Below are 18,871 nucleotides of genomic sequence, written 5' to 3'. Positions count from 1 at the left end.
CACAACCTGGTGTTGCTTTTTATGATTTTTATTTCATTTTGTTGTGAAGCCTAAATTTGAGATAAAAATAGCCCAAGAATCACCTTTTTCATATCTTCATTGCCATGAAATTTATCTTTCATAAAACATTAATTTTTATCATTTAGGTCCACTCATTTTTGTATCCTCTGCATAATCATTTAAAATTTTTAAAGAAATCAAACAGAAGCAGTCATACAGATTCTTGAATTTTTTAGTGAACTGAAGCGACAAATCCTAACAATGAGATGCGGAATGTTGATAAAAAGTATGTAAATGACGTAAAACAAGCAGTTCAGCATCCAACACTGGTCCTCATCTCTGATCAGCGGTAGCTTTGAATATATTAACGCATGCACAAAGAGAGCTGCCGCGCGCGTGTGTGTTATTTTTGTTGTTGTTTGGTCAGGTCACGAATAACCGATCTGGTCACGCAACTTAATGCAAGCAAGAGGAGAATAATTTAATAATTTAAATGTATTCAAAGAGTGCCGCACCTGACACCGCCGCGTGCACACAAAGGGCCAGAGAGCCTGCAAGGATCTGCTTTGTCCTCCATTCACATTGGCCGGTTGTAAACTTGAGGCAGCAGCTCCATTGCAGTGTGTAAAAGTACGTGATTTGGGATCAATTGAGCATTAACAGATTTATGGCCCAAGTGGCAGCTCGTTAGGAAATCCTATAAATTGGACGCTCGATCGCTGCTTGCGCGCCAAGAAAGAGGAGATAAATTGACAGTGCAAATTCTCTCTCTCTCTCTCTCTCTCTCTCTCTCTCTCTCTCTCTCTCTCTCTCTCTCTCTCTCTCTCTCTCTCTCTCTCTCTCTCTCTCTCTCTCTTTCTCTGTGCGCACTGGCGCAAGTTTGGCTCTTTTAAATGATGACCATCGATTTATTTTTAGTCTTTATATTCGCATCTCTCTCCTTGACTATCGAATGAAAATAATATACAGGGGAGATAGTTTATCTCATTAAAAATGTAGGAATTATTATTTTTTAGGGATCTCTATAAGGGCTGTGCTGTAATTATTTATAATTTTCTTTCTCGTTAGTTCTGTGGATATAGAATTAAGCTTGAAAATTATAACGATTTATTTACATTTTTAAATGTTCGCCTAAATTTGTCACTATGATGAGCGCATTTTGCTACTGCAAAGAAGAATCTCCAACACTTTAGAGTGGTCAATTCGCGTGTATCGCGGCAGTTCCAAGAGAGTCTTTTCTCTATTGCTCTTGTAGGTGTTATAAATCAGAAGAGTATCGATGGTAAGTTTGTCTGGTGGGAACCTCCATGGGGTGCCATCATCTTTCATCGCCCTTCTCCTACATTTTCGAGAAGAAGTTGGCGCGTTCCGGGAGGTAAGAGCCCTGACTGAAATATGAGCAATGTCTGCCTCGTTAGTTGAGACCAATACATAATGTCGCTGATCAGAACGGCTGGGAAGCGATAAATTCCCTTCTTTGAAACAGGCACCCAGCACGCGGAATTTGAACTCTCCCAAAATCTTCTTCTCCTGCCAGAAAAAAGACATTTCGGTCGGAGGAAAGTAGGAAACTGAGACGCGCGCGCATTGGATTAATAAATTCGTGGTTAGCCACGAAGCCGATTGCTTTATGGAATTTTGATAGATTCGGATTTTATCCGTGTTGCCGGAGAGCTGAGAAAATATATTTGATTTCACCTGAAATCGATACACGCAGCAACGTAAAAGATGTAAACAAGTTTTCCACGCAGCGCAAAACCTAAATCTGCGGCTTTTGCAAATGCCCATTTAATTAAGCAGCGATTATCCGCAAACGTAATTGCTGCTGTAAAAAGGCTCGATTTATTGGTCACGCGCGCGTCCAGCTTTTCGTCAAATGCTCAAATTAGCAACACTAAAGCAGAGGATTCATCCTCCAGGATGCGCAAAAGAATCAGCGGCTCTGCGGGTGTCCTTTAAATAAGTGAGTAAGTCCATAAGGCGCCGCTTGCATCGGGTCACGAGAGGCCTTGCTTGGCCTTGTTCTCTACTGGGGAGCCATTTATTTGCTTTTTAAAGGACGGCCACTGACCCGGTGCGTGATCCACTGCTAAAAAGATATTAGCACCAGCAGTCGCAAGCGTCATATATGTTTTTCTAAAGTGTCAACGAATTATTATAAAATATGTGCTAGTATATCAAAAGAGATCAGGGATTAAAAAGCTGCAATATATATATTGTTTTTCCGCTTGAAGACACTCGCAAACCCATAAAAAGCAACTCTAAATATAGCTATTTATTAAAACTCTCACGCTAAATAGATATTGACACGCTTTCCCAGGTATGCAAAAGTTTTGTCTCAAATCAAAGCTTTAGTCTTTCAAATAACAACTTGTTTTACTGTAAATTAATAAAACTCCACTGCAAAAAGTTTTAGCTCTCTTTTAAGCTTTGATTTAAAATCAACTCATTTACTGTTGCGAGCCAATATTTAGAATTGAATTAAAAATAATATATAAGCAGCCAGACCTTGTTAATGTTCATAATGATCGGTCTGGTTGCCCAGAGAGCAAAATTTATGGTGCAAACACAGATGGCTTCTTGGGGAGCAAAATGTAGAACATGCAAATCATTCATGATGAATGTGCGCAGGCGAGTCGGTGCTATTTGACCAGTTGTCTGCGCGGGCACGCAGCAGCAAAATGAGCAGACGAAAACACATACACAAGGGCAAATATGTATAAATTTCGTTTGAGCCTGCACAATTAAGTGGAGCTGGAGTAGATGAACGAGAGATATGTATATTTTGAGCACGGGTTGCGTGCGGCGGCAGAATCTCAGGTGGAGATTTCCTCATTCATCTCGGGCCCCTTGTCATTTATGTTTGGTTTTCCGTTCGAGAGCGCAGCATGCACGCGAACGTGGGTTACTAACTGCGTAGATAATTAATGTGGATTCCTCGTGAACGCGGCCGACCAGCTATTTGGAGCAATTTGCGAATCAGCATTTTCCAGCACAATTTTAGACAATAAATTTCAGGGAAGGAAGGCGCGCGGGTTGTCTGTTTCTGCAGAAAAGAGCTGCTGTCGGCACTGTTTAACATTTATTATAATGGCACTCCAACTGTCTAAATGACTTTCTTTCAAGCAAACCAGGAGGGTTGTGAATTTTAAACTATATATATCCGTTAGTTTCAAATGCAGAAACCGGTTGTCATGATTAATCAATTCAAAACTCTGCCCCGCAAGCTGCGTCAATCAAGAATTAAAAGCTTGTGTTCGGAACGCTTTAAAGGTAAATTGGCTTTTGGTGCACAGTTTTGATTGTAAATTGTGAGCCTTGACGTATTCGACGTTTGGAATGCCTAAAGTTGACGGCCCCACAGATTAGCAGCCAATCCCACTCAAATTAGATCGCTATTATTTTATTATTCGGCGGCATCGCCGTGCAATTATTGTCTGCCGATTCCAGCGAGTATTTATTTCCCGGCGCGAAAATTGGTCTGCGGTAATTTGGAATGCAAAGCGGCCGAGTGGTCAAATATAATTCAACCGCTCAAGGCATCTGCTCGCACTCTCCACAAATGGCTTTGGCAATAATTGAGTGATTTATCGCGCTGCCAGTTTTGTTTGCAGCTCATTAGCCACCTCCGGAGATGAAACCACGATCGGCATCTCGGTTTCTCTCTGCTCACACACGCCGGTCGTTACGGCGCATCTTTCTCTCGAATCTGCATGCGAGACACTTTACTTTTTCTCTCTCTCTTCGCTTGCATTATGGTGCTCGTCATCTTCGCCTCCGCGAGCAGAACGCCGTTCTTCGCGTCTGATGCTCCGATATGCGAGAAAAGAATTAGCTCAGAGTCGCACTTGGATGTGTGATGTTCGATAATTGGAGGACATTGAGCTTTACGTGCCGATTGATTTCATAAATTTCGCTGATTGGTGCAAGTGCGACAGTGGCTGAGCTTGTTTTCAAACTTGACGAGATGTTGTGTGAAAGAATTGAAGACGGGGGTACATGTTTTAACACATATTCAAAATTAAAAATTTGCTTGACTTAAAGATAGCATACTTTTTGTGATTTGGCCAATATTAGGGAAAGCAGCAAATCTTGCGGTTAATAAAGGCCATGTTAAAATTAAATTAATATATTTCCGCTTCGTTGACCTTTTTTCTTTTCTGCTCAGTTTTGTTAAAAACTCATTATTTCATAAAGTTCTTCTGTTTTGGAAGTGTGATATAACCACGCCATTTTTACCAACAGATCTTGAGGTGCAGCTTAAGCACTGACTGATGCTTCTCATTCGAAAATGATGTTTGCATTTATTTTCAAACTCTTGGTACTCGCAGGGGTTGCTGATAAGATCAGAGAGAAACCCATCAAAGCTGCAAGCTGAGAACCACGCAAATATTAATATAACTATATAAATGCCTGCGCTGGCGAGAGGATCTCAACATTTGCGTGTGCGGAGTTGAGCAAGCGTGTGTTGCGGACTGACTGATTATTATTGTGAGTGAATTTATTGCCAAACACCCGCACTGGCCGCGCACCGGCCTGATCCATCATATACAGGTCTGACACACGTTTCGCTCGCTCGCACTCCTTCCTCATCCTTATGCCTTTGCACCAGAGAACAAAATAAAATATCGTACACAATAATCGTGAGGTGTACATTAAAATAACAAATATTCATCCATCAGCGCTCTTGAAAAGCCCTTTATTATCCTTGCAGCTTCTTGCTCAATACGGTCCAAGACGAGGATGAAAAAGAGAACTGTATTAGAGAAAATCGTGTACGACTGATTACGCTGTTTTTTCATTATATATATGTATAACTGCAACTTGAGACTAAAACATTTTTCAAACACATGTTGCAACATTGTGCATCAAGGGATAAACCGTGAGTGACGGAGCAAGTGGGATTGACTGTAAAACAAGTTTATATGAGGAGAACAAGGACACGAGTGCAGAAAGAGGGCCAAGAAGAAAAATTCAATAGCTCTTTTATCCTTCAAATAAAATAATATTATTTTTGGCTTTAGCTAACACGTAAGAGAAGATTTAGCAAAAATGTATTTTCCTCACAACGAACTGCTTACATGTCTCTCGCAATAATGCAGATGATACACTTTTAGCCTGCTAATTTTTTTAATTTAATCGTGAAATAAAAATTTTGAGTTGCATTTTACTTGTCTCATTTTATAAGAATAATTGTCTTGAACAAAGCATTATTTTACGAACTTGAAGCTGAAGCTGTTTTGTTTTCATTCAAATTTTCATCTAGATGGTGATGGATTTGTTCCCAGTCGTTTGGCACCATGCTCTGAATGATCAAGCCGCATTAATAAACACATTTCTTTTAACTAGATAAAAATCTAAAAAGAAATCCAAATTTTCACAATGTCATAAAGATTTAAAGGCGTTTCAAATATTTTCAGGGTATCAGCAGGTGGGATCCCATTGGGAGAAGCCGTGTGTAATAAAGACGACGTTCGCGCAGAGGTACGAGCGCACACACTTATAAATAAACGGCTAGTTTATTGACTTCAATAATATCTCAGTCAGTTGTGTTGTGTTTCGGATATGAGTAATTGCTTTCGTAGCTCGTACGTTTTATCTCCTTCCTAGCAGTTCGCAGAATGCAATAAATAAAAATCGCCTCTCGCTCGCTTGCTCTCGCTCTTGGGCCCACTCATTTACTAAATCAATTCTGCTTATGGGGCAAGACAAATTTCTTTCGCGATGAGCGCGTGTGTTTTATTTACCTGTTGCTGAAGAAAATGAGTAGGGGGTGTTACAACAACCGATCGAGTTTCTCTCAAATACGTCCGCTGAAAACATAAATCTTTCCCGCTGGCCAGCCTTATTTTTCATCTGCGTCTCGCGCGGGTTTCCGTGGAAATATGAGAGTGCAACATTTGCGTGTCTCGTTATTGATGGAGAGTTTTCCAGAGCACGTTTTGACACGCAACACTCATTAAAATAAACGCTTCTCATCTCATCGTGGGTGCCATTGCTCCCGTTAAAGAAAAAACAGTTTTTCGATTCTATATTCATAAAAATTCCAAGCTCCAAGATCTTTGAACAACTGTCCAAATGGTCAAAAATGAAATGAGGATGAGCAAATTGTACAGACTTAGTTTAAATTTTTTTTCAGTATTTGCGCATACAATCTTAAATAACGTTTTTCATGCAGTGTATATGATGCATAATATTAAACATCTGCTCTATTTTTTAATTAGTCGCATGGTCAAACTTGTTAATTTTAATCACTTAAATTCAATTGTAGTTCAAAAAAACAGTTTGTCAATTATTTCATATGAGAAGAGAGAAGTTTATTATTAGAGTATTTTACTCATCACTCTACTGAAATATCAGAAGGCAAGATGCTATTAAAACCGTCGGAAAAGAGATGTTGACCTCTAGCGCACATAAAAACCCAAAATCGTGGCGTACAGGTTGTGAGAAAACTCCGCGGCATGTGCAGTCGACAGTAACTTAACAATTCAAGACAACATTAAAATCAGAAGATCTCCGAGCACCGCGAGAATGCTCCTTTTACTTTGTACCATAGCAGCGTCGAAAGTACATTTTTGCTGGTCCTGCGGGAGCCGTAGTCCGAAAACAAAACCTACAACTTAATCAGATTTACGGCGGCTGAGCGTGCGCCTCCTCCGCGGCTGCTGGCGTATTTTTTCTTAATTTATGGCCTTAAAGATGGATAATAATTAAATAGTGGCTGCGATACACAAACAAGAGGCCCACATAATGAACTAATCAGAAATTACATACGAAATGGAGCACATTCTTCAGAAACAATGCGCTCCTGCTCTCTCCATCTGGCTACCTCCGCCTCGGCCATCTCTGTAATTATATATTTCTTAATTTCTGCTTGTTCCTACAAGATCATTAATGCTGTGGCATTAATTATGATTGTTATTCTGTAAACAATCTTGACAGCCGCAGATGATGAATACGCACCAAGGCTGAAAAATTTCTATTACGCTTCAAGCCGGTCAAGAAAAATTGTGTTAAGTTGCGAGCACCCAATGCGAAGAAACCTTTAAGTACAGTCATCAAAGTTCATTTTTTGCGAGAGGATTATAGCATATTTATTTCTAATTAATTCAATACGGTATTCACTCAGAAATACTTGTAAAAAATAGTCACCGGTGTAGCGGTTCCCGCTTATTGGCGTTAACTTAGTTTGTAACCTTTAGATGTCACTTGTAACTGTATGATAAGCTTTTCTCATTTACCCTGTATAATTTACCTTCACTGACCGCTCACCTACGCACGCATACGGTCATGTCGCATTTACCTCTCCGGCCGGGAGTATAATGTCGTGCGCATATATGACGCTTGTAATAACTTATAGACCCGAAGATAATACCGGGGTAAGCATTGTGTTTAACTGTGATAATAATTATTGTTATTCTCGACTCGCATATTGATGCGTATATTATTTGTTTATATATTGACTTTCCTTTGAGATTTTATTGTGATTATTTATTATGTAATATTTACAGTCTTAATTATGGATTAAATCTACGTCTACAAAGGAACCAGATGCATTTCCTTTTGGCTCGAACCGAGTAACCCACACCGGAAATAACGCGAGAGAAAGAAATTCTAGTTAAATTCTTAATAATGAATTTGTATTTTTCTAATTTCAAAACTTGATTCTCAAATATGAAAATATTTCACAGCATTTTCCTACAAAATTATATTTGACAGAGCAGCATTTCAAGACATTAATATTTTAGATTTATTCCAGATAAAAGAAGCAGAATTTCCCTCTTTGAAATAGCTTCCGTTGAAATTTGAGGCTTTATGAATTTTTGTGTAAAGGAGGGCGAGTATTTAATATGATTTTTACACTTTCTTCTCTTTTACCATGGTCAGCAATGAGTATGTATGGTCGATCATTTTGAATGAACACTATGTGACGTGAATTTTGTGTTACAAGGTTTTTGCATTGCTCGTGATGAGGCCGCAGAGGGGCCGAAACAGCGGACAGTGGCTGTCCAGTACATGAACGTGTGCAATATAAATTTTGTCTTCAAAATATCACTAGCCACCTATCTTTAGTTAAATAATATTTGTGTGAATCATAAAGAATTGTAACGATGACAGCATGTTTCTTAATGAACCTTTAAGCCACTTGTTAAATATTGATGTAGAACATATTGTTAGCTTTCATATATGCAAACAAGATCAATTTACATCACATTAATATAAAATAGTTTGATGCAAAACAAGCGTTCAAAAATCGCGTACATGAATATTGTTTACCTGCGCTATTTATTTAATTTTATTATAATGCAGGATTTTTTGTCTCTCCCTTTTTTGTGAGTGAGCAGAATCGTAATCGTTCTTACTCCGTTAAATCTTGACAGATTTACAGACAAAAGTCAGAAGCTGATGTTATTTATATTTGACTGTAATTCGAGTGTTTGATAAATCTACTGAAAGCAGATAGTTGCTCTCTGGAGTGTAGCTTATAATGTGGGCGAGCGGCCTGTCAATTGGGCATGTTAATGAGCCTGCTCTGTATTTTTAATAAAGCGCTCTAGATATCGAATTGGATCGGTTTTGCAGCTCAATTTTTGCATAATTTTTAAATAAAAACCCTGTTTTCGAAAGCGATGGAGATCAGCGGTCTAGAGTGCCTCAAATGCGTGTAATGTGGCTGGCCTAATGGCCAGGCGGTGCAGATGGAGGCACGACAGGAGGTCCTCAACATTTTGTTTTATGGAGCGTGAGCTAAAACGCACCTTTCCAGAGCCGCCGCAGCTTGCTGAAATTATTTATCGCATTCTGGTACGATTTTTCAGGTATCAAGGCAGTTTTGTTTCACTTTATTATTTTCAAACATCATTCCAAATTTATCACAGCTATGGGAACTTAAGGTTAGAACTTTTTATGCGTTTTAATTGCTTCATAAGCTGTTAATCTATTTAGAGATCATAATTCATACCATGCTAAACTTAAGATATCTTTGCCAAAGGATTTTGATATGCAATACCAGAAAAAACAGCAGGCTAATTATGTGGGAGAGCTTGAAAATGCTCTTGGAAAAAATAACTATAGTTTTTATTCCTAAACCCCTATTCGACGCACATAGATCTAGATCATCAAGACGAACAAGAAGATGAAAATGGTTAATGATTGATTAAGCATACTATAATGAAAAATTGAATTAAACATTAATTTTTGGAAGTACTTTCTGCACTGCCCATATTGATGAAGACCGACAAAATAAATAGTCATTTTGTGATCAAAAGCAATCGAGGGATACTCTACCCCCTCCCTTAAAATTATTTATTTAATATAATTTTAGTGAAACTGATTCTTAAAGTTGATTTTAAAAAGGGTTAGCATAGTTTTGATCTTTTTACTAGCTTCCATCTGTGGAAAACATTTAAAGCGTACGTATGTTTATGTATTCAACTATGGCTTTGGAATAGAGAGAAATAAAGATGCTTTATCTCCTTGTCATTCCACACGAGGAAGAGAGAAGAAAGCCCTGGGTGCAGAGGAAAGAATCTTGCACCGCACATTGCAGTGAAGTATTGGCGCAAACACGTCCTCACGAAAGAAAATAAATAGAAACAACGAAGCAGAGATATGTGAGGTGATAGATTTTATTGAGACTCTGCCAGCACGCATATCTCGTTTATTCAAGCGGCGCATGCTGCAATAAAGTTTGATACAATGTGATGTGCGCTATCATTTTATTTTAATAAAATATTGCTTTCTCAGATATGCAGATGTGGAGGCAATCATTTATGCGAATAAAATTAAACCTGCGCCGGCTACATGAATGCATTCACGCACATATAGCTAATATTCACGAGAGAAAACGGGACCTCCTATTCTTAGCTGGCTTTCAAGCTATTGTTCCTATATAATAATGATGGAGAATTATGTTAAGGTGAGAGACCATTTCTATGAAAATATTAGCTTCATGCAATTTGTTTTAATTGATAGTTTAGCCGGTTTAGCTGTTGTTGGTGTCATTTAACTGCACAATTAAACGGACAAATGTTATGCGAAAAAAAATACCAAAATATATAAGCTGATTAAATTTTTGAAGAGATGATGCCAGTACTGAGCCTTAATGAACGTCAAGCGTAATTTAAATATTTATTTCTTATTTTTATTTCAATATTCTTTGTGAAAATATACAATTACAATCAAAAATATATAGAAGATAAATGGACTGTAACATTTCAATGCAAAAATAAAAATTCAAATGATCTCTCTCCTGCCATGGTATTAGGTAGTCCCCGATTGCGAACGGTTTAATTGCAATCAGAGGTGAGATCAAACACTACTTTATAACACAATGTCTGCGACACCATGCTCAAACGTCGTTCGCGCGCGCTCCGTTCTCTCGGGGATACAATATAACATGCGGATGGCACGCGGAATATTAAATTATTATCACGGTCTCGGCGCCAATAAATATGGGATGACGCCAACGAGCACAGATGCAGTTGGACAGGTGCATTTCGTGTTGGCCTTGGATTTGCATGCATATTGAGGAAATTATTCAACATTCAGTCTGTTCGGAACTCACTCTCGCCTCTTTACCCTCACTTTTAGAACTTGACTGTGACAATGCGAATGTAAAATGCTGAACAATCTCTTTATTTGAAGAGAATGATAGCGTCACGCAATCTCTCTTTGGATTAGTGTTCGGTTTGCACATGGACGATTTGACAAGGTGACAATTTCCATCTCGACTTGATTGGCTTGCGGTGCAACAATTTACATTTTAATTAAAAATGTCATACAATGTAGCAGAGCGAGGCACGCTGTTCAGATAACTTAATTAGCAAGTGAGAACCGCCGAGTGTCGACGCGTGAAAATGTGTTAACCTTTTAAATGAGGTTAAGTAATTTTCCAATAGTTTCCTTGAGTAGCCTGAATGCAGTATGAGTGTATAATTTTATAACGACAGTTGTATTTGATTTAGCTTCATGATTAGTATGCACAGCAAACTACTGAAGGTTGAAGCACTTAGAAATACTAATTTGATGTGTGATCGGAGAGTGAGCGGCTGAAAATTCCTTTATCTGTATGATAAATTGTTGCACGGCATAAGTTATAAGAAAAAAACTAATATTGATTGAAGATAGAAACATAGAATTTAATAACAAAGACCAAAATGGTGTACAATTTACAAACAACATAAATTAACTTCTTTCTTGATAGATAGTTCATATGCTCTTTCACTCGAAAAAATTATACATATTGCTACTATCACAAACTAACGGCATTTTGTGTGTATGCATATTGATGCAACTGGCAGAACTTCGGCGCAAGGAATTCGCACACATCTATAATATTAAATATAATATAACATTTTTTAACCTACGCATATTTATACGGTCTTTTACTTTGGTTGTATGGTTGGATAAAAACCATTAGTATTATGCGAGCCTTGACAATAACGATCCAAAGAGAACTCTAATTTCGCTTTTGCAACATTGTGTCTGTTGGACTATATCTAAGCAACCAATTTGATGGAACAAATGGGCGGTGCGCGAGAATTGAATGGAGGTCCAATTAACCCTCATGCAAAGCACTCGAGTGAGTTTGAAACACGTGCGCATAAAAATGAATTGACACACACAATTTAAGTGTGCTGTCAAGTGTGCGCGCGGCTCGGCGGATTATGAAAATGTCTTTTCATGATGTTTTATCTCCAGATTCCACGCGCAGCAAGCAGACCATTTCGTGTACGGTCACTTGGGCGTGTGTTGGTCGCAATTAGGCATTGGACGGCCGAGTGAAAAGGGCGCACTGTGACAAATCACTCTTGCCAATTTCACACACAGTCGAGCTTTTAGATCACCCATAGATTAAACAAACACGCAAGAACCGAACATTAAAGCTTGCTGCTGCTGCGCGTATATAGCTTTCGCAAGATATTTCTGCGCGTGAAACCATGTTCCAAGGCGTAATTTGATGAACAGACAAAGATACCAATTGCCGTCGAGTTCACATTCCAATAAAATTAAGTTAATAAATTAAAATTGATAGCCTTAATTCAACTAAAATTTTCCTTCTGCCTCACTCGTTTAAAAAAATACGAGGCAAAATATCATTTAAGTTTTTGTCATGGGCATATTTTGTATTCATTATTTAAAAGATTTAAATTTTTTAAAGGAGAAAGATGAGAAGCTGCAGGAGGAGAGCAGATAAAGAAGGTGGAGGTGCTGCTTGAGCCCGATGTATTCACTCTCGCGAGGTCATTGTCGCTATTCGTAAAGGTTGATTGACCCGTTTCCCTCAGATTAATCTCTCCCTGTGGAATCTGACTTCCGCATAATGTGCTCTAGGGACACATTTTTAGCGCGCTCATATATTTAAAGCAAAACTGAGGTCGCCATAATATTATCCAGATTTATGCTTCAGCGGCTATTATGCAGAACAGTCGAAGGCGTTTCAAGCTAACAGAAACTGCTTCAGGTTGCTTGGGAGCATTTAAAACAGAAGTTTATTACAAAGCTTGAAGCAGAGTGTATAATTTATATCCGATTTGCGAAAAATTGTTCAGTTGCAATAAACCAAATCTAATTTAATTACTTGCGGGGCTGAGGAAAATTATAGGCCTTACATAAAGTCACGACCACGCTTTAAAAGAAATTAGACTTCATTTAGCTATAGGTATAATATTCTCTAAATACTCATTGAAAATAAACAGCCTCATTATAGGTGAATATTAAACGACAACTTTATTTTGGCACATTAAACCAAAACGCTTACTCACCCAGCGTTGATGCAAAACCGAATGTGTTTTCCACTAGGACACGTGAAAAGTTATGTTATATAACCGAATTAAAAAAAAAGATTATGACTTTCAGCGCTAAATTAAACTTTGATTTTTAATTTTTCAATTTGATTCATTTTTAAATTTAGCAAACTTAGAGTATCTAAAATCTCTGTTAATTTTAACACATTCAACAACCATTCAGTATTTATGAATTAAAATGATCAATTGAATTGATCGCATAGTTTATTTAAACAATGTATGCTACTTTATTTCATTTGATTTGTTGAAATTGGTAATTTTCCTTGATTTTCGTCTTGATTCTGGACGAAACCGTTATCTCAGAACGACGGCGGCCACAATACAACAAGAAAGGTCACTCTGAGAACAAATACACGCGTTCTGAGTTATTGGTAAAAACCTCAAAATGCCCAAAGAATGAGTGGATGCGTGTGCGTTTATCTTGAGAAGCCGCGATATTTACGACGGCCGGATGAGAAAATACGAGCGGCTAAGTGGTCCTCGGGATTTGTGTGTGCGTCGGAGAGAGAGAAAGAGAGAGAGAGAGAGAGAGAGAGAGAGAGAGAGAGAGAGAGAGAGAGAGAGAGACTGCCGCGCACGGTCCTTTTATTTTTTAGCTGCTGCGGTCAGTGCTGCTGCCGTTTAATGTGTTGATCAGCAGGTTTCTGAGAGGAAAAGGCAGACGACTTCTCTCTTTCTGCTCGTCTCGTAAATAAATATACGCTTGTATATGGCCGATAAAGAAATCTCCAGCACATTAGCATCTCTCCCGAAATCTTTCGTCATTTTCAACTTTTCCCACACAGCTCTCGCGCTCAGGCGTTATATTATTTATCTTTAATTTAAGCGACCGGCTTGATCTTCCTCCATATCCCTCCCGCCGCTATTATATCAAATTTATCCATCCGGCTGAAAATTCTACTACTTCGTCGCGAAAGAGGCTGTGGAGAAGACTTTCCTAATTAATCACCAATTTAAAAACACGTGGTCTGGAGAAATATCTTCGCAAATTTAGGTTACGTTCGCGAAAGAGTCAATCAACTCCTACAAAGACAGGATTAAATCTTGGGTGGTCTCTTTTATTTGAGAATTTAGATCACGATCAATTCCTGTCATCCAATGTTTAAGTAAACAAATTTGTTGTAATAATTTTAACATTTTTAAAACGCAAAACACGAATAGAAATTAACGATACTAATTGAAGAGAGTTCGTTTAGTCAGGTGAAGTTAAAAAATACGTATTTTGTTAGTTTTCTTTTACTTTTGATCGTTCGGCCTCTGGAACCGATTAAATTTTCAGTGCAACTCCGAGCCACATTTTAATATTCAATTAAAAATGTAACTAACTGATTAGATTTATCAAATGTTTGGTATGAAGGATGTTATATTTTTTGCGGAGCAGAGTAGTGGCCATCTAATTGTTACAGCCAGTTGTTCACAGTTTAGCTGCCAAAAATTGATAAGTTAATTTAATCAGAGTTGTTCAATGTTTCTATATTTAACATAGCATATGCTGAGAGAAAGATTTCAAAATGAAATTTAAAACAAATGTGAAACCTTTATTGCTAGCAACATGAAGGCTAAGGAAGAATCAGATTTTCAGCAGAGCGACAGCTTGAAAGAGCTGCTGAAATAATAAAAAATGATTTTCTCATTCTCATTGAAGGTGGTCGCCATAACACGGCTGATTTATTGATGTCACTCTCTGCCCGCCGCGTCCATTCCACCACACGAGCCGCCGCTGCTTCAATTATAATTGCTCCTGTCATAGAATTTATTCCGAACCACACGCAAGCTTCGCCACGTTTATTCGAGAGACTTGAAATTTATGACGATGTGCGTTAGTGGCCATCTCGAGATGTCTTGGAAATGTTCTTTCGAGCGGCTGCTGACTGGCGCGGCGGCGGCCAAGAGTGTTTCTTGCCTGGAAAATCTGTGCAGAACGAGAGAGAGAGGTGATTCATGCCGGCCGCGATCGGCGTGTATTTTACCAAAGTGGTCGCTGTAAATTTCTGCGGTAATGTGCCCGCTTGAAATTTCATTTATTCCCATTAGCAATCCAAAGCCGTGCAGCAACCTCAACATTCAACGACTTCCAGCGTGTTTTTCTCGCAGAAATGCGAATAGAACAGTTCTAGGAAAATATTTATTTTCGAATTATGAAAAATGATTCATTCAATTTAGGAGGGTTAACAGAAGCTTTTTTACAATTTATTGATATCCATGGATGACCCCAAAACATGGGCATTTATATCATTGTTTGAAATTCATGTGGAGTGTTTTTCTGACAATGAATATAGAGCAAGATGAAATTGCTCTCATTTAATTTCCTCTCTAAATCCATTTTCTAATGCTATACATAGAACCACACGACCATGTAATCAGAATAAGTCCAATAAACAAATAAAATGTTGGTATGTTTAGTTAAGAGCAAAATAAAAAACTGCTCTTTCGTCTAATTTGTTTATTGGTCACAATTATTTACTCCTACTACTCTTGAGCATTTACAAAACTAATTATTTCAAGCGCACATATAACATTTTAATTGCTTTATTGGCGTTTCGGCTCGGCTTCTGATGGAGGAAATGTCTTTTTTCCAGCAGTAATTGTGTAAATCTTTGAATCGACATTTCGCTTCTCATGCATTTACACTAAACCAACTCCAGCGCAATATAAGTGCAGACAAGAGCTGTTTTCTCTTGTTCTTCGCATTTGTTTCAAGTACGGCTGCTACGAGCGAAATTTGCATATCCACATCAATCAGACTTAAGTCTGCTCTCAGTATGCTTTTAGTGCAATTCCATATAAGTAAGCCATTCCAAACACACCATGGTGAATTCGCTTAACACACGATTATGTTGATGAATTGCGTAAAAATTATCCTTCGCACCAGCCACCTCTGCAACGATTAGTTCTTAAACATTTAACATGTTGATTTGAAATACACTTTTTAACTTACAGTCTGACAACATTTTTTGCTAAATCTGATTCAGTTTAAACAGTCACTAGGGATTTAAATTTACATTTAATTGAACGTACTCGTAATTACTCAAAATGCCGCACAGTATTTTTAATTGGTTACCCAAAATTGGATTTATAAAAGAATCTATGCATATTTTTACAAATTAGCCAGAGATAAAGGAGGTAAAACTCATAATGAACAAAATTTCTTGCAAATAAAAGTGTATATCTTTTGTTTCATCGGTATACACAAACCTGTGGAAACCAACCAATTTGCCGTGATCAGTTGAGAAAGTGCGGCCGTCAGTCTCAGTACAAATCGGCCGTCGCCCGCCACACAATTTGACATGTTTATAATTGACAATCGTTCACAATTCGTGTAACAAATTGAATAAAAAACGCGTGTCAACGGCAAAACCGAACAGACCTCTAATTTAAATGCATGAACAGGAGCTTTCTGGTTGTCTACAGAAACAAGGCCTGGATTTGCATGTGCAGCGAGGCAAGAGGAAAACTTACAAAGAAAGCTTTCTCAAGAGTCAATTTAAATAACACTGCCACCGCTCTGCTCTCAATTTTTCACTTATCCACTTTTGGCTTGACATGCAGTCGCAAAAAAAGGAAAAAAGTCTCTTATACTAGCAATTGGTTGTAAGGAATTCTTGAACCGTTGCATTTGTTTGCATTACATTATTTTCGCACTCCATGATAAACACAATATCGTCAGGAAATAATGTAACATCTTTTTTAACCCATATTAACATTAACTTAAGGATACGAAATTTCACTAATGTCTCCGAATATTTAGTTTTGTTGTTTATGGTTCATGGTTAGAACATTGAAGTCATTAAAGTATAAATTATTCAATACTAAAAATGGCATGAATTTAAGCAAAAAATTACATAGATACGCGAAACAAAATCTTGAGTTGACGTTGTTATATGCTATAAAATAAATTAATTAATTCACACAAACAATTAAACATAGCACCGAATGAACTGCTCGCACAGGGATGCACATGGGGAATTTTAATGCGGTATGCAATTTTTCCACATCGTTCCGGAGTTTACCCTGTAAGAAAGGCGCTTTGGCTGAAAATAAATAAAAAATTAAATACACGAAAAAAATTCTGCGTGAGTTTCAATCAATTAAACTAATTCCTGATCTGAAGTATTTATTTTCGACTGAAACTCTTGATGAAACGAGCGCACGTGACAGAACGAGTGGTTAAAATTTTATTCACTTTAAAATTGCACCATGCGTTGGAAACGCTTAAAGCTCTTTGAAGTAAATTTACAATTTACTGCCCACGTCGAGACAAGAGCAATTGAATTTAGATGTAATACATTTGCGGCGGTCGTGGTGCCGCATAAAGATAAAATTTTACGTTTTCACGGCGTTCCAGGTGGAAATAATTTAGACTGAGACGTCCAATTAAATTGCCGCCGTGCGCTGTTTGCACATCCGTGCGTGACCACTGAAGGCAGCAAAGAAGACGCACAGTCGGCAGGAATTAAGTGTAGAATTGGATAGACCGCTTTAATATTTATCTCGCGGCTGCAAATTAATACAAATAGCACGCACCGGTGATTTCCCCCGCTTGAAAATGGTCCTACCACCGCTAATGGATAAAACCAAACGCGGAACATATAATTATTCTAGATCAAATTGGGGAAATGTCGTCTGAAATCCGTCTATAAATTATCGGACTGAAGCGCTACAGCTACTAATAACGCGGAGTTTTATTGAAAAATCTGCATAATCTAGGCGCTGGCAAGGAGCAACCGGAATTTACGACGGTGCAAAATTTTACAGTTTGAGCGAGGAGAAATTTCGCAGCGCTCGTAAAATATAAAGGGTCGTGATTCTGAGTTATAGCTTTTTGTATTTGGATGGTAATTAAGTGTGAATCAAATATTTTATTCAACATAAATCAACAAGATCTATTCAAGAGTCAAATTAAGTTACGATTCGTGAATAAAAAATTGTTTAATTTCATAGCCATCTCTGCAGATTTACAATAGAATATATGAATACATTTATTCTTTAAAAAAACTTGTTTAAATGTTATCACTTTTCTCAGTTTTACATTTAAGATCAAATGCATACAATGAGCCGTATCAGTGCACGACAACAAGAATTCCCCTTGCAGTCGTCTCCATAAATGCTAATAGCCAGCTTTCAGGGCCAAATATTTGCACTCTCGATTTTATGCTTCCTGCAGATAATATCTGCTATCAATTATCAGATAAGCATCAACTAATCCCGTGCAGGAGAGTTAATTAAGAATGACATAATTTGTGTGACGGACTTTGCTCGAAGGCGAGAAGTCAAAGCAAGCGATTTTGCAATAATAAATGATGGCACGCACATAGCGGCACACTACACAAGCACTCTTCGGAAAAAGAAGGCGAGTCGAAAGCTTGCCGAATATAAATTATATGCTGATGTCTTTGACCACCGCTCTCATTTTAATCACGGCCGAGACTGATTATAAACGGACTATAGAAGAAGGGTGTGGTGAAATAATTTCATCAGCGATAAGGTGTGCGGGGTGGGCGAGATTCCTATCTTGAGCTGTTTTATTGCCATTTCGCTGAATTATAAATCATTGTCACTCACACGCAGATGCGAATCCACCGCGTGCGAATTATTCTCGGAGAGTAATGATCCCTGCCGTGCGCTATTCATCAATTATGCTCGCCGGTATGATCAATTTTCCATCTCTTGGGTGCAGTTCGCAAACTTTTTAATTTGCGTGGGTGGTAGGTGGGGCCTTGGCGCCCCCGTTTCAACCAAATACGAGAAGTTTCCAATCGAGTTCAAATTACAGGAAAATCTATCAAATTCGCCAATAGAAAAAATGTGTCACTGTTTGAGAAATAAAATGTTTGAAGCCTGCACCGCGTGCGCATCTCTGGATTAAAATTCGAAAGAAAAGAAATATTTTCAAGAGTGAAGCTCGGCGAGGAGCACAACGATTGCATTAATGATAACACACACGTGCTGGCGGCGAGCATACATGCTGCAGAGCGCGCGCGTGCTCTAATATGCAGAGTGCGTCTTCGGCGGCGAGAAAAAACACACAGTGGTTGTTGAACAATGAAACACTCAGCGGCACG

The sequence above is a fragment of the Cloeon dipterum genome, chromosome 3 (assembly GCF_949628265.1).
Source record: "Cloeon dipterum chromosome 3, ieCloDipt1.1, whole genome shotgun sequence".
NCBI lineage: Eukaryota > Metazoa > Arthropoda > Insecta > Ephemeroptera > Baetidae > Cloeon > Cloeon dipterum.
This window is presented reverse-complemented; position numbering follows the sequence as displayed.